The sequence below is a fragment of the Scylla paramamosain genome, chromosome 2, assembly GCF_035594125.1.
Source record: "Scylla paramamosain isolate STU-SP2022 chromosome 2, ASM3559412v1, whole genome shotgun sequence".
Taxonomy (NCBI): Eukaryota; Metazoa; Arthropoda; class Malacostraca; order Decapoda; family Portunidae; genus Scylla; species Scylla paramamosain.
In genome coordinates, this window is record NC_087152.1 from 39,623,819 (window position 1) to 39,644,553 (window position 20,735).

A 20,735-nucleotide genomic window follows, 5' to 3' on the forward strand; every position below is an offset into this window, starting at 1 on the left:
CCTTCATCCCTCTTTCATCCCTTATATTGGTAAAACTCTGAACTCTGCCTGTTTGTTTGCTATCCTCCTTCCTACGACTGGGAATGTTAAGACACCTGAGAAACTAAACTGGGCATGTTTCCCTATAATTATTTTTTGAGAGGGAGCGGTGTACGAGTATTGAGCATCCCCCCACTCTCTCTCTCTCTCTCTCTCTCTCTCTCTCTCTCTCCCCCCTCGTTTTTTGTGACCTTAACCTGACTGTTAATACGTAGAAGAAAAGAAAGAAAAGAAAAAAAGAAGAGTATTGTCCCGTGTTGCGAGCTGCTGGGTACAAACTAGATTGGAGATGTGTAGCTGTCACGTTAACCTTGGCTTGCTATTCTCTCCTGATCAACATTAGTGAAAGGTTCGCAGACCAGAGTGAGGGCAATTTAGAGAGCTATAAACATGCTGTAGGGAAAAATAGAAAAACTGGCACATGGAAGGAATGATTAAATGTCTTTTAGCATGCTGCATGGCAAAATAGAAAAAGAGGCACCAGGAATGTACGATTTAGACAGCAGTAAACATTCTGCAGACAAGAATAGAAAATATGACACCAGGGAGAAATTAGTTTGATAGTTATAAACAAAATGTAGAGGGAAAAACAAAAACAGGCACACGGAATGGACAATTTGGTGTGGTAGAAACGTATTGTAACGAAAAACAGAAAAAGGAGACACCTATAATTGACGATTTACATATTCATAAACGTACTGTAGAGAAAAATACTCGTAGAAAACAGGCACCCGGAAGCGACGACTTAGAGTTTTAATACAGCTATGAATATACTGTACGCATGGCATGGAAACTGTGCCAATAACAAAGAGATAAGAGGTGGAGATGGAAGTAGCGGAATTGAAGATACTGCGGTGTCTCTTGGAGTGACGAGACGAGACAAAGTAAAGAACGAACACATCAGAGGGACAACACAGGGACAACACACGTACGTTGGTTTGGGGATAAGGAAAGAGAGGCTAGACTGAGGTGGTTCGGGCATGTCAGAAGAAGGGATGAGGCACATGTGGGGAGAGGGATGCTGGAAATGGACCCACCCGGCAGGAGGAAGAGAAGGAAACCAAAGACGAGATTTATGGATGCAGTAAAAGAAGACATGTAGATGATGGTGACAGAGGAAGTTGCAGAAGAGTCATCGTGTTGGAAAAGGATGAACCGCTGTGACGACCCGTAATGGAAGCAGCCGAAATTAGAAGATAAAATATACTGTAGGAAAAAATAAATAGAAAAACAGGCCTACGTTAGTGAGACAAAGCTTTCACAATGGTCACTGTTTAACTAGAAGCCTACACAGTTTTGAGGCACAATAACAACTGCCGGGAGTGGAAATGTTCTGCAGCAAATGGAAAATTGGTCTCCATTTGCATGTCATTACCATCATTTGCATTATATTACGGGCCGTGAGAGCCTGTGACATGGTGGCCTGTCCTGTCCTGTCTGACCCGCCGGTGGGTTAATGTGGTAAAATCCGCTATTTTTTATTTTTTTTCCTGGTGTAGGTAGAGAGGATTCATGAAGTGTCATTAAAGCCTGTAGGAGTCAGCAAGAACATCACGTCTTTTCATGTCTTGTGTGCAGTGATATATTATACCAAACACACCTGAAGTTTACACCTGGAGCGACTGATATTTAATGGGAAGAATGGTTGATTAGTTTTGATTAATTTTCCATTAATCAATCTGTCTATCCATTTGTTTATGTATCTACTTGTCTATCTATTTATTAATCTATATCAGTCAATCAATCTATCTATCTATCTATCTATCTATCTATCTACCCACCTTTCTACCTATTCTCCAATAAATCTGACGCCCTTCCTTTCATAAAAGCTCGCGCACAAAAGGAGCATTCTCGCCCCGCACGTTTTTGTCCTTTTCTTCTCCTCCTACACCTTTGTCTCACTCCACTGCTGAGGTACAGACGCGCTCATGACCTTTACTGTCTATTCCTTGCACAACACAGGCTTTTATCTGGAAACTCTTTTCAAACCTTTCCACACTCAGATGAATCTAGTACTTCCTTTCATAACATGCCCAGAAGATCCAACCACTCATGTTTCTTGCTCAGTTTCTCCCTTTTCCTATCATTCATATTCATTTGCACACACACACACACACACACTCTCTCTCTCTCTCTCTCTCTCTCTCTCTCTCTCTCTCTCTCTCTCTCTCGCTAATACGTAATGCTTGCTTTAAATTGAAATAAGATTAAATTTACGTACTTCCTCCATGTTCTCTTATCAGTTTTACATTGCTTTGTACATGTATTTTTTATTTTTCATTTTAATATTATATGGATGCTCAGAATCAATCACTTCACTTTTATTCCTTTCAGACACCAGCACTTTACTTTTATTTACACTCTTATTATACTTTCGTCTTCTGCACCACACGCTGTCAAACGCATTTATGAGTTTATGGAAGTTTCTCTCCCCTTCCGCTGGCAGGGTTGTGTTACGTATATGTGGACAGAGGTGTATTTACAAACGGTTTACTACTGTTAAGGCACATTTCTTTCTTCTTCATTTTCTTTCTGTCATCCCTTTTTTCACCCTCAGTGTAATGTACATGCTGAATAGCTTTAGGACATCTCACATCTTACCTCACACCCTCAAAGGCTTCACTTGTTTTTCCCACATCCTACCTCACACCTCGCATTTCAGAGCCTTCACCTGTTCCTCACACATCCTTCCTCCCACCTCGCATCTTAAAGGATTCACCTGTTTCTCCCACACCCTGCCTCACACCTCACATTTTAGAGGATTCACCTGTTCCTCACACATCCTGCCTCGCACCTCACATTTCAGAAGCCTTCCCCTGTTTCTCTGTTTATTCATCTCACTGCCTTTGCAACCTTGGGTAGAGCCCTCACCCTTCTCAATAAACTTCCACCACTAAGGTTGAATACATCCCTTCTTGCCTGCCTATCCATCCAATCAAATCAGTTAATTGGTGCTGTATATACTGTTGTTAGAATATCTTGCTGCATTTATTGGCAACCAATATTCATATACATATACGTCTTATTGTAAAATTGTCATGGTATCTATAACTAACAAATTAAATGAATATTGATTAGCACATGAATTAGGAAGACACGTGAGTTAGTCAGTGGTGGCGTCGAGTTACGACATGACAGTCAAAGCGGCCAATGACAAGTGTGTTTGCGTGTGGTGGCAACTGTTGTTTTTGGGCTGGTAACATTTGTCTCATTTACTTGTTTTACCTGTTATCACTTTTTAAAATTTTGTTTATTTGTTTATTTATTTGATTTATTTACTAATTTACTTATTTATGTATTTGCTTACTTAAGATTTACGAAAGGACATCTTTACAAATCTTAAACTCAGCACGTGACGAATTTTTATAGTTAGGAGTAGGGGTGGACAGGATGACGATTTTTCAATACCATCGATGCCGATATTTTTTTAATGTTCAAAGGTTTCAGCCACAGGTTACGTGCACTTCAAGATACCAAGAAACTTGTGGAAATGAATATATTTTTTCTGATTTCACAGAAGGAACAGTCCTCGTCCAGCCCACCACCACCACCACCACCACCACCAATAATCCAACAGGTTATGAGGAATCGTTATGGGGGAGTTCGGGCTAGTGAAACACACACACACACACACACACACACACACACGCACGCACGCACGCACGCACGCACGCACGCACGTACGCACGCACACTTTCTCCGGACTTGGATATCTTCTTCTTCCTCAATTACATATCAAGAGAAAGAACGGAAGCTCTTCCTTTCAGTAAAATCAATAAGCTGCTTTGCTTGAAATAAATCCTTCTAAGCTGCAGAAGGACGGAACACATTATTATTTCTGGTAATTTTTTATGAGAAATATTAAGATCGGTGAGTCTGTGCTACTTCGACAGTTTTGAAGAAGTGAAGCAGATATTGAAGACTTCAGATGGCTATATGCATATGGTTCCCATGATACAATAAAAAAAAAGGTAGCATTGCATCACACGGAGAGAACCAGAAAGTCACTGGCACACGATGCTGCTTTCCTTACCACTGTGATGAGAACTTTTCTATGTATTGATCTATTAACGGGCGAAATCCTGCGTAGTTGAAACAAGAATTGATTAAGAAATGCCTCGACTTTTGGTTCATGAAGCACACTCGTTATGTTGTGCGAGTGACAATTCTCCTTAACCCTTCTATTGCTATAGGCATCCTCTGGTAACATTCAGAGCCCTCCAAAAAGTGAATAGGAGGATTGACTTTTTTTCTAGGCAACATAACTAAGAAACTACTACAAAAACTAAGCAGTTATAATTAATAAATAAAAATTTTGCATTGTAATGAAATGCTTAAGGGAGAGCTGTCAATCGAAGAGAAAAGTCTGCTTATAGGTAAAGTAACAAGACATCCGATATCCAAATGTGTAGCAAGGGCGGAATAAGTAAAGCACCATTGCTAAGACTCTTGTTACATCCAGTGCAGCGGTCAAGTCTTGAAGTGCTAGTCGGTAATAATTGTACATATTTTTTCTTTCTCTTTCACTGGAGTTTATCCCGCCATCCCACGCCCCACATTCGTGACTCGCCGTCATTCTCGCTTCCACAACGCTCCTTTCCCTCACATTCTCCCTCTTTTTAGAGCTGCCTTGGTGATGATGCCCCCCAGCATGGCGCCGCGCGAGGTGTTTCATTTGTAACTTCTTATCCTCCCACGCTATTCCTCGTAAGGATGCCGATTACGACACACGACTGGGCTTTCTTTAGTAACTCCTGCCAATAAGAAGAAATCCAGCAGAGACATCCGCTTCGCTCTTTATCGTCAGCTGGTCATTATTACCACGAGGCACGCGCGCGCACACACACACACACACACACACACACACACACACACACACACACACGAGGGTCGCAAGCTCACATCTCGCCCTTACTGACGTCCCCCATCTCTTTTCCGCCGCGTGAACAGAAGCTGCGACGGGAGAGGAGACGAGTTCAAAGATGCCTTCACTGTGTCTGAGATTCGCCTCCGTGTCCCCATTAACAGCATCTTGCATCTCTCCGTGCTTACGTGTGCTACAGAAATAAATATGAAAGGGAAACTAGAACAAAGAGGATACAAAACTGCCTTGATTAGAAATTATCCGAAAATAAGATTGTACTATCCATGCAAGTATCATTTAACGAACTGTTCATAAAAAAAAACTCAGGATGTTCTTTCAGTTATTATGTACTTTGAGAAAACTTGATTTGCTTAACCTATAATGCTTGCGTCACTGAGGAGTCTCCATGAAGATCAGAAATATAAACAATAAGAATGTCTGGGTTTATTAAAGAAATGTTTCCTGAAATTCTTGAGGCTCTTCCATCAAGACCTTCGCTGCCAGCACTATTCAATAAATCTTGGCCACGGAACTCCATCTCTCGATTCCTGGAAGTTAGCCAGCCATCATTCCAGCCTTCAAGAATAATGTTCTGTCATTATAGAGGGAGAGAAACAGAGAGAGAGAGAGAGAGAGAGAGAGAGAGAGAGAGAGAGAATCAAGTTAGCTTTTGTTGTGGGATTCTTTTTACATTATAGTCACAGGAGGGACTGCATCCAACCGTAGACATAGATTGGTTCATTGTCTATAATATTTACAGACGCAAAACCGTATTATCTTCAAATATATCCTGATCTGATAAGAATTTATCTTAATAGTGTTCTTACAGTCTGAATTTGTTAATGTTTTTGATAGCTTCGGTAAAGACTGAATATGAAGGCTTACAGCGAAGCCCTCTCATGAGTCCCTCGTGTATTATAAATAAAAACAACGAATAAACCTTGATTCACTCTCAGCCTCACAAAAAAAAAAGGTAGATTTAAACAAAAAAGCAGCAGACAAACACACGGGATGAGCCCCAATGACCCGTAACCCGCGCTGCGCCACACACCTCTCCAAGTCACCGCTTGGGAATGTTTTACATCACCCTTGCTGCTGCTAGCAGGAGGAAGTTCTTTCTGTTACTCATAACTCAAATGTTGATTCAGTCAGAGCAGGGTCACAAGACATCAGAAAAATTAATGGAAATTTAATTTTAAAATACTTATACAAGCAAAGACAGATCACAAATTATAGATACGAGGTATAAAAATCCACAATTTAGAGTAATATTTTGCATTGATGTGAGATGCTACTTTTTGGAGAAGATTACTGCGCTTTGACGTTCAGTAGGGCCGATGCACAGAACAAATTGATGGGCAGTGAACAATTTAGATAAAAAAAATGAAATAAAATAAAATAAAAATAAAAATCCCAGTGACAGTAAATAAGCCGATTACTAATTCCCAGCAAGGGAGTCAGTTGAGCGAGAAGGATATTTTTTTTTATAATCTGCGTTCATTTAATTGGCGCAGGACCACGTATTGTTGTAGACTGACAAAAAAAAAAAATTTACCAACAAAGCATCGAATAGGCGAAAGAGGCTTTGCAGACACGGATACAAGACAAAACATCTGAGAAGATACCACAGATTTACTGATGAGAATGACAGATGGTTGGTTACGTGCGATGTGTGTGATGTGCACAAGTAACCTTGTGTAGGGAGTACCTTGTTGTGGAGACACAAGTGTTAGCGCTGCAAGGAACGCGGGGGTATAAGTTGAAAATGCCTCTGTGTGATAGTAGAAAAAAATAAGTAGATATGTTGGACCCGGTTTAGTGTCAACATCCTCTCATCCTCTCATGCAGCGTCCAGCCTTTGTAAACAGATCCCAGCCCTTCCAGCTGTGTGCTGTATGAGAAAAACCTAATTTTTCATGAAGTGTCAGCTTGTCTTTCGTTTTCAGGGTGCCTGCTCGTCAGACGCTCAGCCGCCACCACCAGTACGAGGTGAGGCTCCTCAGTAGGATTAGAGTGTGAAGTTAATGCCCCGCAGGGCACAGCAGCCCTCAGGGTTACAAGGGCAGCCCCACACGGTTGCGTTAGGCTTAGACTAACCAGTACTGCTCTTTTTACAAATCAAGCATGGACGCTAGCTGACGAGAGGCCGCTGGTTGGCATTGCACCGGCACGGCAGTGTGGCTGGTGGTGGCGGTGTTCATAATGGCGGGTGTGTGAAAAATGAAAGGTCATCACGAATACAAATCATTAGATAATGTCAGAATTTGGAGAACAAAGGATTTGCAGGTGGAAGAGGACGCTGTCTGCACTGATACATAAAATATTAATTTAGGGAGAAAAGAGAGAAAAGCCAATTTTCGTTATTAGCGCCCCTGTCACACATGGATCGTATTCATCACAAGCCAGCGCTAACTTAATATTTCCCGGAGCGAAGGCTTACTTTGATTTCCCCGAACACTCACAAAAAAAAAAGAAAAAAAGTTTAATTTTAAAAATATTTACATGCAGCAACATTTCACTTAATATTTCCATGAATTGGAAACATTAAGTTTTCATTACTGGTGCCATCAATAATTCTATCACTTGAAGGCTTTGTACAGACAGAAGTGTAGCAGGGATGATTTACATGAGCAAGGATTCCTCCGATAAATAAATGTCAAGGGAAAATCAGAATCGTACCAGGCTTAGAAAAATGGTACCGGAAGAGTTACCTGTTTGTGGAAACGTCCTGTGTGTGATAACTTTGAGCAACATTTCGTGCAACACTGCACCATGCGAGTACGCCAGTGACAGCAGTGAGGCGCGAAGGAGGTAGGAAATAACAGCTGTGGTGGGTGGAAGCCGTGCAATAAGAAACATCTGTACTGAAATTTATACAGCTGTGTAATCTCATAGTTGTGGAAGCTGTTGCGAGACAAGGTAGTTTTTAAAAACGACTACTTTATCTCTGTCGTGATGACTGTACGTAGGAAGTCCAGCGTAGTAAAATGATCACCAAAGGGGAATACGGTTGGTGGTCAGTGTGGCGATAATCATCAGTGGTAACAGGGAGCAGCACGCGGCGGGGCAGGGGGGAGCAGCACGCGGCGGGGCACAGGTGGTGTGACTTCGTATCTAAGAGACATGGCATGGAGGGGAATATGGAGGCACGTGCAGTACTGTCATTGGGTTAACAGGAAAAAGCTAATCTAGGAAAACTACAATAAATCAAATTGAATTTAATGATAATGATAATAATAATGATAATACTAATAATAATAATGATAATAATAATATGATAATAATATTAATAATGATAATAATAGTAATAATAATAATAATAATAATAATAATAATAATAATAATAATAATAATAATAATAATATCACCCTGAGGCAGATACACTGAATATATACTGAATATATACAAAAAGGTAATAAAAACAGATATATGAAAGTGATACACATCTATTGATAGTTATTGTAATACACACACACACACACACACACACACACACACACACACACACACACACACACACACACACACACACACACACACACACACACTTACCTTTAGGATTAATGTTAAGTTTTCCCCATCCCCTATGTACATTTTCAGTTTGTCAACTGCCTAAATAATAAACCGTTTATTATTATTATTATTATTATTACACACACACACACACACACACACACACACCAGAAATGTGAGACAAGAGGCACAACAAAACAAAAACAAAGAATGAAGACAAAGGAAACCGAGGCGTGTGTTCTGACGACTTGCTTACCGCACACACTTGCTTTAGGAGTCTAATATCACAAAAGAGCAGCGAGTAGTGAAATAGAACAGTATTAGATGACCACCAGGAATGAAAAAGAATGTCAAAAGGTGAGGGAAGGAGTCAAATAGAACACAGGGGCTGGATATTGCAAAGAGAAGAGTGAAGTCGCCAGGATATGTGGAGAAAATAGAGGAGGGGGACATACGGGCAGGGAAAGTGATGCGGCCGATGGTGAAAAGACAAGATGAAGGGGACGGCCACAGCTGGGACAGATAGACTATAAGGAAGGCCGGCAAGGTGACAGCTGGAGGAGGGGCAAGGGACAGCTGCTACACACGGGACTGGAAGGGGATTGAGGGCTGGGTGATGGTGGTCTCTGTGGACTAACAACAGTGAAGCGCACCGAGACGAAGATGAATATGTGTGTCATGTTGCCGCTGAAGATAACGGAGAGAGAGAGAGAGAGAAAAAAAAAAAAGGAAAAGACACTCAAAATGTAGGTATTTGAAGTCAATTTTGCCACTTTGTACTGGACTTTATTTTTCAGTTTTATTCTTTATATTAATAAGAAGTAAATAATTGCTTAGATTGACAAATAGATAGATTATATAAATAGATAAATATTGTTGGAGATGGAGAGAGAAAGTGAGAGAAAATGGAAATGGTGCAATGAATATTAGCTGGCACTCTTTATTTTTATAATCTGACGAAGTGCGGACCTGCTGGCGAATAACGAGTCATTATACACAGCATCAGCCACCCATCAGGGCCCCTCACGCTTGAGGATAGAAGAAAGGGGCGAACTGCGACAGGAGAGTAAGACATTAAGGAGTCAATTAAGTGTATATTATCTGAATGTAAATAAGTTGATGGATGCAAGTAAAAGAATCATTACTAAATTCTGTCAACGTGGGAGAATACTCGTGAGTGTTCTAGGTGTGCGCGAGGCCCATTTGAGAGGCGAGGATGTATCAGAGAGAGAAGGAAGGTGTACATAGAAAGGTGTAGTTGTTGAGGGTGTGAGGGTTAAGGTAAGTTAAAAGGTTAAGTGTAAGTTAAATGTAAGTTAGGTGCTTGTGTATTACAGGTTTGGGAAAGGTATACAGATGATGGCTACAAAGGCACAAGAAAAATGTAATTGAAATTGTATAAGAATGTCATAGTGTGTGTGTGTGTGTGTGTGTGGACTTGCGCACACAAATGAACGTGAAAATAGTAAAAGGGAAGAGGGAAATCAGGAAATTCTGGGAAGACTAAAACGAATATATATATGTATAAAAAATAAAATTGAAAAAGGAAAGGTTTATTCTGACGTGGGACATGAATTTGATTTGCGGATTATGAAAGCGTGCCTGGGATGGTGAGATGAAAAAAATAGGAGCGAATACCAGACGCCTGTGTTGAGAAGAGGGGAAGGGAATGTTTTTATTTTTTACCCAACATTTTTTTTTTTTTTTTCAATATAATGTGATCCCACTGCTTTATTTTAAGAAGACAGCAAGATGAGCTAATGATATGAAAATTCTATATATATGCGTCTTATCTCGACTACTTAACAGGATGCAGTGGAGGCTGAAGGTATTATCCTGATTCTATTGACAATTTGACAAGGATTCTGCATCACAAGAACACTGATCATTATTGTGGCCTTTGAAAATAGTCCTTGATTAGACAACTGAGCCTTTAAGAATACCCATCAAAGAATGAAGACATGTGGAGGACATAAATGTTAGGCGGTATATTTTATATTTTTACTTTTTTTTTTTTTTTTTTATGAAGAATGTGATCAGTATGCGTCCATTGCTAAAAACCAGACAAGTAATATATGCAATTTTAGTAGAGAAATAGATGGGAAGCAGATAAAAAAGATTCAGGGATGAAAGAATGAAGGAGGAGTAAAAGTAAACACAGTGACTGAACCAGTGAAAAATGAATGGGAGAACGTATTAACAAAGGTGCGCAAGCCGAGGGGACTTTTGGGCGCCTGAAAAAACGTATTGTTAGCTGTAAAAGAATGAATGCTGGATATGGAAGTGTTGATGTTGGTGACAAAGAAAGAGAGTGCTTGATGGGCGGAGCAGGCTGAGGACACGGTGAGGGAGAGAGAGAGATGCAGGCAAGAAAACCTTGGAAAGAAATGTGATAAAAGGGAACGAGAAACTCCTGAGAAATGGAATATACGAAGTGGACAAGAACGGTCGAAATTTCTCTCTCTCTCTCTCTCTCTCTCTCTCTCTCTCTCTCTCTCTCTCTCTCTCTCTCTCTCTCTCTCTCTCTCTCTCTCTCTCTCTCTCTCTCTCTGTCTGTCTGTCTGTCCACTAATCAATGACGAAGAAGAAGAGCAGCAGAAAAATCTCGTAAAACGCGACAAAATCCTTCACAACATGACAGTCAGACAACAAGAGAGAGCTAGACAATGCAATGCAAAGTAGCGGGAGAAAACAACAGGAAAGAGATCACCTCTGGGAATCAAACCTGGGGTCAAACCGGTCTTTGGCCGCGGGTGATGCATGCATCAGGGCAGCCGTGGGGTGGCGGTCTTCCTGGTGCCATGCCTGAGAGGACTGGCTGTTCGGGTGAAGTTTTCTCATCCCGACATACGAAAGGAGTGCCGTGCGGTGGAGGCGTCTCAATGCCACCCAACATAAGCACACTCCAGGCGGCGGAAGATCAGACGGCCCCTGCATGATGCATCTGTCCCTTTCCCCTGTGAGAATGTGTACATCTTTTTCATCAAAATGCATCTATGAAATAACCGGAGACCACACAATCTTGCATATTGAAATTGTGTAGCTGAAGTGTTGAGTCCTGATGCAATATTGCTGAGTAGGGCGGAAAAAGGTTACAAAGAGTTATACAAGTGTCTTAAAAGTCAGTTACGCGTGAATACGGCCTTAGTCTACAGCTTTCCCATAAAGAAGTGAAGGAGAAAGATGATTTCACTTGTAGAAAACGGCCAATGTAACACAAACCTCAGCTGTTGTAGTAATGCAATAACTCACAAACGTTAAATTCATATAATGTGGGCACGATTGTCGCGTATTCATATGTCCAGGCGTTTGGGTAACTGTCATCTTCCATTGGCAATAAGGCCATTAAGTTTTGCGTCCTCGAGTCTGCGTGCTGCCGTCTGGGGATAAGTGGTGGACTTTTCAAGATATTGCCACTTACACGCCTCCTTAAACACCAGGACCGTGCTTTTACAACTCTTGTTCATAACTTACGTGATTAATTTGTTTGCTCTCTCTCTCTCTCTCTCTCTCTCTCTCTCTCTCTCTCTCTCTCTCTCTCTCTCTCTCTCTCTCTCTCTCTCTCTCTCTCTCTCTCTCTCTCTCTCTCTCTCTCTCTCTCTCTCTCTCTCTCTCTCTCTCTCGTGTAATATCATGAATTTGCCCCTTGTTGACAGTACAGCCTTGTTCTGAAATTAACCATAAAATTTCATGATTAAATCGAGGATGGAAAACCAACAGGCCAGTAATAAGGTATTAGTTTCGCGTGCACCCAATTAATTCACTCGTTATTGCGTCATTGTTTCCTCTCGTGTATGGATGCTGGCTGTGATTTCGAGAAGTAATATCCATGTAAACAACAGAAAAAACAGTGAGAGGTGTCATAAGCTTTTTTTTAGTAAACCTTTTCCTCTTTTCTGTCTCTCTCTAAACATTACGTACTGTTCGTATGTGTAAGGGTGAAACTGTTACCATGATCCTCTTCGTGGGTCCCCATCTGGGTTAATGGGGAGTGTATTTGCAGGAGGATTTGATGGTGATGGTGGTGGTAATGATGATACCTGTCCGCCTCTCCTCTGTCTTCCAGTTTTCATGTGTTTGTGTTTGCTTCTTTTCTCCTTCTGTCTTTGTTTGTCTCGGTTTCTCGTTCTCTGTCTCTTGCTCTCTTGTAAACGTGCCTGGTGTTGATATGAAAATGATGGCTAGTTTTTCCTCGCTTTTCGAATGTATGTTGGTGACTTGACTAAAGTGAACTGGCATGGGAACCTTTTTGCTACATTGCCTGTACTGGGGGCGGTAACTTAGTGGTCTTTTCATCATTATTTGTGCCATTAGTCGGTCTTCTTGATATGTGATATGAAAAAAGTTGATTATAAAGTTATTCTCTCTCTCTCTCTCTCTCTCTCTCTCTCTCTCTCTCTCTCTCTCTCTCTCTCTCTCTCTCCCTCTCTCTCTCTCTCTCTCTCTCTCTCTCTCTCTCTCTCGTATTTTGTATTATGTGTCCATTTATATATGCACCTTCATAAACACACACCCACTCAACACACACACACACACACACACACACACACACACACACACACACACACACACACACACACACACACACACACACACACACACACACACATGTAGGTGGCGGTGTTCTTTATTGGTCTGTCTGGCGGGTTCTCCTGGCCACATTTCCTTGATTTGGCGTAGGTGGCTCGGGTGCTGTGGAGGCGTGGGAGGGCTGGAAATACGAGTACGTGGGAATTACAGTGACTATTGTTGAGATGTTGCACGGAGCCTCTATTTTGGTGCTTTATAAAGGAATCCCCAACTCATTATTTGGTTTATGAGAGGTAATAAGCTGTTGAAGCCACTGTGAGGACCATACGATGAAACTTTTAATTGTTTTTTTTTTTTTTAAGGTTTATTAGATGCAGTGTAATAAAAAATGAAGGTATAAGTGACAAAACCCTCCCTGACTCAAATGGGTGACGTTTGTAAAGTGTTTGCCCTCCAAAGCTAACACTTAAAAAAATGTGTATAGAGTGTGGAATGTTCCGTGTACGTGTGATTAATTAATTAGTTGGACGTGTAATGATTATGAGTGTATGCGTGACACTTCTCTCCGTGCCTGTTTAATTCGGTGATGTATGCAAAGCCAACACTGGGAAAAAAGTGTGTGGAATATGGAATGTACCAGTACTCCGTTTATGTACGTGCGATTAATTAGTGGGGTGTGTTGAAGTGGAATTAATGTTATGCTCTACTGCGTCGAATACTTTTAACATGTGTCAAGGTGTTAGATAATATAAATGGGTGGCATCGCTTCCTTAGTGACCTAGAAAGCGTGTATGTATAAGATCCATATTCCCAGATGTTTCTCTGTTTCATCTCTACTTTGAACAAATTTTGGTTGAAGTCATTAGAGTTTTTAAAGATATTTTCATGATTATGGTGACAGTTTTACAAGGATTCTGCATAACCCTGAGAATCTGACTAGTCATCTCACTGGCCCTTGAAAAGCAGGTCCTTATGAGAGAATGCCGACCTGAGAAAGATTGCACCCATCCGTGGAGTGGAGGCCAGTGTGTCTTGCGAACAAGCGCCATATCTCGTGACGGCAGTGTAATACCCTCCGTGTGGGATTCGCGGGCTGCATGTTGTAGCACAGAGTTACGCAGCAGAGTCAAGCAACGTCTGTGGTTACTAGTTGTGGGTGCCTCTTTGTAAACAACAGGGAGAGGTGTCAAATATGCCTTTTTAATTTTTTTTTTTCTCTCGTAGTCTTTGAGCAAGCATGCTATGAATGAGGTACAAAGCCACAAAGAATTTAAGAACATAGAAAAAACTGTACACCTACACATGGCTATCCCACGTAAAGTATCCATATCTACATTATACTACACACCTACCATCGCATCCATCTATATCATCTTAGCTTCCCATTGACTCCACTAACACTGATTAATAAGTTTATTCCTGTTCATCTGCCACTCCTTGTTAACCGATCCGAAAAGGAGACACACGGGAAAATTATAGAAACGTGGTGCTTACTGGTAAATTATTGAAATGTGACGCGTACTGATGAATGCAAATGCAGGATGATGTGGCTCCGTAATGTAACTGACGATGACTGTAGAGCCTTTTTTCTCAACGCAGCTTTCCTCATTGTCACATTCACTGGACGGTTACCATTAGAGAGAGAGAGAGTGAGAGTGTGTGTGTATGAGTGTGTGTGTGTGGTGGAGTACTAGGTGGTTCACAGACTCTCGGGTGACAGCCGCAGTGGATGTGATGGGCTGCATCTCACGCCTCAGTTGCTAGAAGCACCCCTCTCAATATGGTAATGTACGGCCAGGAGTCTGTCTTGCATTCTCTACTCTAATTGATTAATCTACCTTGATGATTACCTGGCTGACTGTGTGTGTGTGTGTGTGTGTGTGTGTGTGTGTGTGTGTGTGTGTGTACGCGCGGTTATTCAGGTCGCCCGCTACAAGCTCAAATTGGGGTTACCGCGCCTCACCTCAAGGTCATCTTGCTAAATTTCCGCCGGCTGTCCTGTGAGTTATGGATACCGAGAGAGAGAGAGAGAGAGAGAGAGAGAGAGAGAGAGAGAGAGAGAGAGAGAGAGAGAGAGAGAGAGATGCAGTATATTTTCCTTTATTAATACGTTTATTTACTGGAACCGTGTGGTTTGCTCGTGAAATGAGAAAACCACGAGAGAGAGAGAGAGGGAGAGAGAGAGAGAGAGAGAGAGAGAGAGAGAGAGAAGAGAGAGAGAGAGAGGAGAGAGAGAGAGAGAGAGAGAGAGAGCTAACTACTAACTCACAAGCATATATATATATATATATATATATATATATATATATATATATATATATATATATATATATATATATATATATATATATATATATATATAATATACGCACAGTCACTCCTGCTCATATTAGAGAAAGGAAGCAGAGCGGTATTGTTTTTGCAGCGATAGCCGGCGTGGGTTGTCCAGTGCTGGATCAACACCACAAGTCAAGACGCCTCGACGCGGTGCTTTCCCTCGCGCAACTTTACGGCCGCATAAAACCCTGCTCCCCCCCGCCCGCTTTATCCGGAGTCCGGTTAAAGGAGGGTCGAATAAACATGTCACACGAGACGCTCCGGTTAGGTTAGTGATGGCGGGGAGTGTTGCCCGGCGGGGGAGTGTGAAGGTTATGAGGGGGTGATGGAGGGAGGGAGGAGGGAGGGATGGAGGCATGCAGGGAGGAAGAGAGGGATGGAGGGCTGGAGGGAGGGAGGGATGGAGAGAAGGCCGGAGGGAGGGAAAGATGAAGAAACGCAAGCAGAAGTGGAGGGAGGGAGGGAGAAAGGCAGGTATGGAGATACGGATGGAGGAAGAGGGGGAGTGAAGGGACGGAGGGAGAAAGGCAGGTATGGAGACAGGGAAAGAGGGAGAGGGGGAGGGTAGGATGGAGATAGGGAGGGATGGACAAAGGGACGGTGGGAGGCAGGAAGGCAGAGATGGACGGAGGGAGGGAGACAGGAATGAAGGAATGGAGGAAGGCAGGGGTGGAGGGACGGAAGGATGGGAGGAAGGAGAGGTAGGGAGAAATGGGCGGAGGGGGAGGAGGGAATAATGTGGTGACGCGGGGCAGCATGAGGCGGCGGCCACTGAATAATGGGCGTCACGGTGAAGGGAAACAGGGAAACACGGGAGGAAATTTGAATTTTTAGCAAGGAAGCTAAATCGCCAGGGACTAGGGCATTTGTGGAGAGAGAGAGAGAGAGAGAGAGAGGAGAGAGAGAGAGAGAGAGAGAGAGAGAGAGAGAGGAGAGAGGAGAGAGAGAGAGAGAGAGAGAGAGATTGTGCAGTTATTACAAGCCACCTGTGTAAAATGAGCAGGAGGAAAATAACACGAGTAATTTAAAATCGCGCACATTTCTCCACAAAATTGGTGTCGCTGCTCCCGAGGTGTTCAGTGTCCAGTGTGTGTTTGCAGCATTTCAGTATTTCATGTTTGCCCGTAACTGCCGTAGTGGAGATGCACCTGAATATTTTGGCACGACAGAAAACCGTCAAAAGTGTCTGAAAATTAGCTTCACTGGCCAGCCTGGTGATGAGGACGCGCCAGAAAGCCACACTCGTGATTTCCGGCCGGTGTTCGGTTTCCTTTATGAATTTTGATGGTGTCAGAAGTTTAAGTATCTCGATGTGTTTTTTTTTTCTTTCGTAACAGGATCGAGATTATTCTGTGATTAATGTTGTTATTTGTTTATTTCATCTATATATTTGCTTATTAACTTACTTGTTTTTTTTTTTATTTGATCTCCACGTTGATCATGAGGTCATATTTATTTACTACTGGTAGACTGACCGACTAACAGATTATTCTCAGCACCATAGCTTATTACTGTTGTTATTGTTGTTGTTGTCGTCGTAGTTGTAGTTGTCGTTGGTGTTCCTGTTGTTGTTGTTGTTGTTGTTTGTTGTTGTTATCATTGTTGTTGTTACCATGTTATTTAACAAATATCAAATTGAACAAAGATTGACGTCTTGAGGAGCGGCTGCATCAGTTCCCCGCATCAGCCATAGTGAACCAACGCAGGATATTCACACCACAAGCGTTACACCTGAACTTCAAATACTGGAAGAAAATAAACACAAAAGAAAATTTTCTCATGCAATTGCTACGTTCATGCAATACAAATCTTTATTTAATATTTAAGAATTTCATAAGCTCAGATTGTGAATAAAACCATTGAAAAGTGAAAAATATCTTATGATATGGAGGCAAATTAATTGGTGATGTACAGTATGGCTGGCACCAATACCTTGATACTTGAAAGGTGCAAGGCATTGCCTCGTAGTGTTGGGGGAAATGTTTTTAAATAATAACACGTAATTTGCGAGCGATATTCAGTACTTGGACTTCATTCAAAGGACAAAATTGATGTATGGAAGCTAGAGAACATACCCGTACAGGGAGAACTGATTAAAGAACGTAAGATGCTCAAGGAAATCTGACTGATGAAAGTAAAGCAACGGAAAACGGATTAATGGAAGTAACCTAACGTCCTGGAACCTTCATTTCAATCTGCACCCAGTTACCTTAATTTGAAAAGAGCTAGTCTACTCGTACATGTCAGATAGTTTTAATTGGGCTCATAGTTATCTTTACGTAACATACGCACATCATTGTCCCCGCGTGACACTTCAGCTGAGTCAACGCATTTAGAGCACTGAAAAAAAAAAAAAAAAAAAAAATTGAAGTTTAATTTTGTCTTTTTCGGGGTACTTAACTAATTGCTCAATTACGTGATTATGGGAAAACTGTCCAGTCACGGAAGGGTTGGAATGAAAACCTTAAACTGTTACAACATAGTACTTTTTTTTTCATTGGACAGTTGTCGCCTTGCATCACTCAAGCTGATACGAGCCTGATATCGTAGCCTTAGTAATTCACAGTCGCAGCTCAACCGTCGCTTCATTCACAGTATTGATAAGAGTGAAGAAGTGATTTATTTGTAATTCTTGACCTTCAGCTTTCATTCCTGCGACAGAAATGTGAATACGTTGTGTCGCGACGTCGAGAACCAACACTTCGGGTGGCCTCGTAAGGGAAGATGTGCCTTAGGAAAATATCTGGGAGTCTGCCTAATATCTGCCTCGGGCTGTAAAAATTGAACTTGGCCTTGTAATGAGGAATATTTGCAGCAGCAGCACACACACACACACACACACCACACCACACACACACACACACACACACACACACACACACACACACACACACACACACACACACACACACACACACACACACACACAGAGAGAGAGAGAGAGAGAGAGAGAGAGAGAGAGAGAGAGAGAGAGAGAGAGAGAGAGAGAGAGAGAGAGAGAGAGAGAGAGAGAGAGAGAGAGAGAGAGAGAGAGAGAGAGAGAGAGAGAGAGAGAGAGAGAGAGAGAGAGAGAGAGAGAGAGAGAGAGAGAGAGAGAGAGAGCCAGTCAATCAAACCACCTTTCATCTATCCATCCATCCATCCAGACAAAGCCAGACGCACAGGTAGATAGATAGAGACAGCCATCCATTCATCCATCCAGACAAAGGCAGACCCAGAGATAGATAGAGGCAGCCGTCCATTCATCCATCCATACATCCAGCCAGCCAGCCAGCCAGCCAGCCAGACACACAGACGGAGAGGTCACGGGAGGAGGATAATGAAAAGGAGAGATAAGGCAGAGAGGCAGGCCCCTGACCTTAGCCGCGGGACTCAGGCCGGCAGGGGAATACTGATGACGCTCACAAGGGACTGAAAAATCCATAGAGATCCAAACGACATAATGACGTTTGGGGCGGAAGTGTGGCGTGGGCTGAGGGGCGCGGGGAGCATAGGACGAGAGAGAGAGAGAGAGAGAGAGAGAGAGGAGAGAGAGAGAGAGAGAGAGAGAGAGAGGAGAGAGAGAGAGAGAGAGAGAGCGAGAGAGAGAGAGAGAGAGAGGAGAGAATGGGAAAAGGTAATGCCAGAGCAGCGTTCTCTCGAGCGGGATCCATCACCTGAGTTTTCGAGAGAAAGGAAATTAAAGAAACAACAAGCGTGAAGAAAACATTGGAAAATCGTAAAGAATTGAATAAAAAGACACTTCATAAAGTTAGAACACAGGAGGCTTAATTTGCACTAACTTTTCCAGGAACAGAGACATAGGTGACCAGTAGGAAATCCATTCAGAGCGCGTTACACTGAATTCAGAGGTGCAGTGTGTCTTACCTGTGCTCCCTTGAGGGCTCTCGCTCCAATCTCTACTTGTCATCCTGTTTTTCCGTTTTCCCCCAGGTATGTTTTTCCAGTGGTGGCATGTAGCGCTCCATTGCGAGGCGTGTTAATCTTGGTGTAGTGGGAACCTTTTCAGGCCGGCAGGTGCTGTGAGTGAATGGAGTGACATGCTGATGCACAGGTGGGATGGAGACACTGTCGTCTTTACGAAGGTTCTTTATTGACTCAGAGACAACACATGTATACACCACAGGAATAATGTTGGCCTATACCAATAATGGTTATGCCTATAATGGTTTTGTGACTCGGTAGTTATTCTAGGTTATAACACTCGTCGTTTCCAGTCAGGGCCGAGCAAGACTCTCACAGTGACGATGGCCCACAAGTGACCGAATTGGTAAAGCTTCAGGTTTTGAGTATTCTGTTGCCGTGTCCCTAAGGTCACCGCAGTTCTCTGTAGTTACTCACCTAAAGTTTAAACCCTATCTAAACTCTGAATTCCGACAGACAGCAGCAGAACCCAGCCAGCTGTCTGTTGCAACAACCTCTTTCGGCTAAATGTGCAGGAAAAAAAACAACTACTATATTTCTTTCATGAAACATTTCATATAAAATATATCCTCGTTGATAATAATAGAATATAATTTGTCGTACACATTTCTTATAAAAATAGGTACTGTGGTATATTTTATAGTACACTAAATTTCAGCTTAACAAATTTTGGTATAAAATCTGAGTAAATATACAACCACGCTGATAAAGTTTGTTAAGCACACGAGCATGTAAATCATTTCCCGCTGGGCAGTCCAGTGCCTCCTGCCTCGCGGTGCCCCTCCTCTGCCTGCCTCTGCCTTTGGCTTCACGAATGTTGTGCGCCACGCTGGTTAAAATTTACCAAGAAACAGCCGATAGCGGGCCCATCCTGTCAGAGTGAGAGTTGAGTGAGTTGCGTCCCCCGGGTACCTTCCTTCGCCAGACGCATTGCTTCCCTCGTTACATTTCTTCACGCTTGCTCGTAAGGGAGGCGCGCTGCAAACTCACGCACGGCATGGGAGCCGGAGTGGTTCTTTACCTGAAGCCACCTGTGATTATTGCCTGAGGGACACGAGACACATACATGAATGTGTAATCGAGAGGTGCGCTCAGAGCTCCGTGAGTTGTGCAGTAGTTACAGGACGTGTTGGAACTGGTTGGGCCTTCCGCATTGGTACCCTACTGATACAGTATATGTATTTACATGCATTGACGCTTGGTATTGGACAACAGTAACCTGAGCAATTTAGGATCCTACTTTGAAATATTGGGCAGGATAAAAGTAACTAACTCGCAATGTAACATTGTATTGTATTTAGGTAATCGACTCTAATTCTTATTGCTTTGGTCTTTTGGAGCCCCGGGAATTTTTTGTGATTTATATAAGTTTGTTGGGTGGAGTCAGCCTGCTGTGGCAGCTCTGTTGTTGACAAAGTGTTGCGTCCCGATCTGCCTGTCTTACACTGATTACATGTAATGACAATGTCACAAATAAGCACACATTCACCACCAGCACTGTACAAGGGACAGAGGGGCAGCACACCGC

General features: G+C 42.5%; 1 protein-coding gene and 1 long non-coding RNA gene across 10 annotated transcripts in view; both read left to right on the forward strand.

Annotated features, from left to right (window-relative positions):
• Nucleotides 1-20,735, forward strand: part of LOC135114927 (uncharacterized) — a 364,637-nt gene that overhangs the window by 164,949 nt on the left and 178,953 nt on the right. The gene's annotated exons all lie outside the window — the stretch shown is intronic.
• Nucleotides 3,270-5,435, forward strand: LOC135106876 (uncharacterized). The gene is made up of 2 exons (XR_010271492.1): nucleotides 3,270-3,616; nucleotides 4,990-5,435. It is a non-coding gene; the product is annotated as an uncharacterized LOC135106876 (long non-coding RNA).